Consider the following 3,356-nt stretch of genomic DNA (forward strand, 5'->3'; position numbering starts at 1 on the left):
GAGGAAAACAATTTGTGTCAACAGATGCAATTTTCTGTAGTGTTTCTTTGAAGCTAGAAAAAAGGAGGGTTTCATATATATATATGTATGTGTGTATATATATATATATATATATATATATATATATATATATATATATATATATATATATATATATATATATATATATATATATATATGTGTGTGTGTGTGTGTGTATGTGTGTGTGTGTGTATTTCATTACATTAGCCAAACCTGAACATACTTTGTATTTTTTTTCCAAGTTGTCCCACTTTTTTTTTTTTTTGGCCTGTTGTGGCTCAACTTCACCCTCCAGGCCCATTTTTTGCAGGATTGTTCTAAACAAGAGAAATGAGAAGAGATAAACACACAAGAGTCACTAATATCTCAACTATAAGATTAAAAAAAGTGACATCTGGGCATCATTTGATGTGATCAAAAGATTATATTTGTACGTTGGTGTTTGAACAGGACTTCTTTGAACTTGTGTGACTTTTACATATAAATGCAACATGTATATGGAATTATGTCTCAACTCTTACCTCCATTCGACTGTGGCAGTGTTTTTGGCCCCGGTAAAGAGGTGGTTATTTTGCCCACGGAGTTTTATAAACTCCTCTGTATGCTCCCTGCTCCCTAGAACAAAATGACATGTAAAGCATATTTCTGTTATGTCAACAGGCAAAATGACTGTTCTGTATAATTACGCCAGTGTTGTTCTTCAAGTGAATTATACTTTAAACCTTATTATACTGTACTGTAAATTAACTATACGTTATTGAGTATTCAAACAAAACTTTTGCAGTATTAACAGCCCAGTACAGCTGGACTGATGTTATTTCTTCAGCTGCATTAAGCTTTGACAGTTCTAATCATTTGTAATAAACTGTATGAGAATAAATTGATCGAATTTGTGAGGGACAAAGTTATCAGCGCAGTTACAATAAGATGTAGGTTAAAATCACAATTTGTGACATTTTTATGAAGGCTTTTAATGTTGTTGAACGTCTCGTATCAACAGATTAGCTCTAAGCTTTAGCTATAGCTGGTCCTACAAATTCCGGTGGCTCCGTTACCGTCATGTATTTTAATAATGTTCAGTTAAAAAATAAAATAAAAACAAACTACTTACATTTAAAGCTGTACACAGCACTACTGCCAGCGCTGCTGCTACTTTCCAGTCTTGATGAAAATCCGCCTTCTTTCTTTTTTTTCTTCAACTACTAAAAAAAAAAAGCGAGCAAAGCACCTTGGGAAATTTTATGGCAGGCGAGGCCACTAAGGATGGTCGCGGTGCATCCTCAGAATTCGGGGAAAAGGAGGACGCATTTGAAGGCTGCATTTTAAGCATCCTCAAAATTTTGGCCAAATGGGACAGCCTCCGCGCATCGCTGTGACGTCACCGGCCTTAAAATGCGTCCTTGAAGGACGCAGCCGCCGAATTGAGACACAGGCCGTTTCTCAATATGCGTTCTTGAGCGTTCTCGTGTGCTCGTGTGCTCGTGACACGTCATCAGCCTCAGACCGAGCACTGTTCCAATGCTGAGAACGCCAAATCGAGAACGCGACGAATTCCCCGGATGTTGTTCTCGCCCGCCCTCTTTATCGAGCATGCATCAGAGCAGACTTGTGCGTTCTTCAGACTGACCGCTTGCCCAGAATGCACCGCGGCCGCAGCTTGATTTGAGACAGCGCAAACAGAGCTCACAGCGGTAAGTTAAAAAATTCCCTTTTCTGCTGCTGTTGTTCAAAAGTACGTTTCAAGATCGTTTGAGGCGAGAATATTATACTTTTAAGCTTCCCTATGTGGCCTGTTTACAGAGTTAGTGCGTAATTAAAAAAAAGTAGTGTGCATAATACCGCTGGTTATGATTTATTTGTTTTGTGTTTATCTGACTGACGTGTGTTGCTTTATTAACTCAATACTTGCTGGAATAAATTGTAAATGTCTGCCAAGGACGGCAGCAGCATATAAAATAAATAAATAAATACATTCTATGAATGTTTTTCCTATCTAAGTGAGTTTCTTCTGAGTCAGGACACGAATAATTGAGAGGAGAAAGAGGGAAAGAAAATAATAGTAATAATAGTATATGAAAAACCAGACATTTATTTTATACAAATGTTTTATCTTTGGAACAGAATGAAGGTGTAATATATTCAACAAATTATTAACAGTTACTAACATGGTTTAAAACAACGAAATAACTCATTAAGATCTTATACAAACAGACAATGCCTATAAACTTACAATTAAAAATAGTTGGTGGAATGGAAATTAATTTGCGCATTATTTTATGTATTTTTCCAGGTGGTGAAAACAAAAGAAATGAAGCAGCATGTGAACATGACTCCAACTGATCTACATTAGGTCAGGTGTAGTCATGTTCACTTAAACATGCAGCCAGCTGGAGCAGCTCCCTGTCTTCAGCAAACGTCGGGCGGACCTCCAGCGCCCTTAAGAAGATGGAACGCCACCGTGTCTTCAGACCACCAAAGACACGCTCAATGATGTTAATGAGCCTTGGCGTGGTGCCTGTTGTAGCGTGCCTCCACTTGACCTGTACCAAATATAAAATTAACTTGTAATTTAGGTAATATGCTAATCTGTCTTAATCTTCTATCCAATTAATATCATCTATCAATTGTGTGTCATTGCTAGCTCTATTTAAGGACAAAAAGGTAAGAGATCTTACTGGCAAGCTGTTTCCCTATAGGATGCACCACAGACCAGCCAGCAGAGGGTCACCAGCACCTCTATCTCCTGTGGCCATCCATGGACCTTCTGGATGGATAGTAGCTGAAGGAGGAGGACGATGGTGGCCCTTCTTAGCCTGAAGGCTGGTTTCAGGTCCCCTTCATTAAAAAATATTTGGAGGATCGGCACAGAAGTGTTTATCCTCACATATTTTGTTTCTGTTTCTTCCTGTAAATAAAAAATGCCAAATGTTAATTGTTTTTTGTCACGTTTTCTATGCATAAAACTATACCTGTTTAACATGCAGATTATTATAGTTCTCAAGAAAGAAAAGATAAAATGTATAGTGTTGTAAAACTAGTCAAGTATAGTAAATGTAATAAATGGCTTCCCTTCTCTGGTATTTTTACCATTTCACTGAAAAATGAGCTGAACTAACTGCACATAATTTATAGATTAATCACTGTAAAGGTGGACAGACATAAAAATGTTTTTTTTTTTCCTTTCTTAATGATAAATGCTGTGAAGGTCAGGAGGTGCAATAAAGTAGCTTAACCCTACTGTTATTAATGTTAAAACTGGGTCTTCATTTTTATTAATATAGGAAAAATAGTCACAATTTCAACCTGATCACGTTTTTAATATCATCATCAATGGG

At 37.0% G+C, this 3,356-nt stretch overlaps 1 long non-coding RNA gene across 1 annotated transcript; it reads right to left on the reverse strand.

Annotated features, from left to right (window-relative positions):
- Positions 1-245: 245 nt before the first annotated feature.
- On the reverse strand, positions 246-1,336 carry LOC118562006. Its single transcript, XR_004930430.1, has 3 exons — positions 1,133-1,336; positions 543-636; positions 246-338 (listed from the first exon to the last, which is right to left on the reverse strand). It is a non-coding gene; the product is annotated as an uncharacterized LOC118562006 (long non-coding RNA).
- Positions 1,337-3,356: the final 2,020 nt, after the last annotated feature.

This window comes from Fundulus heteroclitus, unplaced genomic scaffold (assembly GCF_011125445.2).
Source record: "Fundulus heteroclitus isolate FHET01 unplaced genomic scaffold, MU-UCD_Fhet_4.1 scaffold_79, whole genome shotgun sequence".
Classification (NCBI taxonomy): domain Eukaryota; kingdom Metazoa; phylum Chordata; class Actinopteri; order Cyprinodontiformes; family Fundulidae; genus Fundulus; species Fundulus heteroclitus.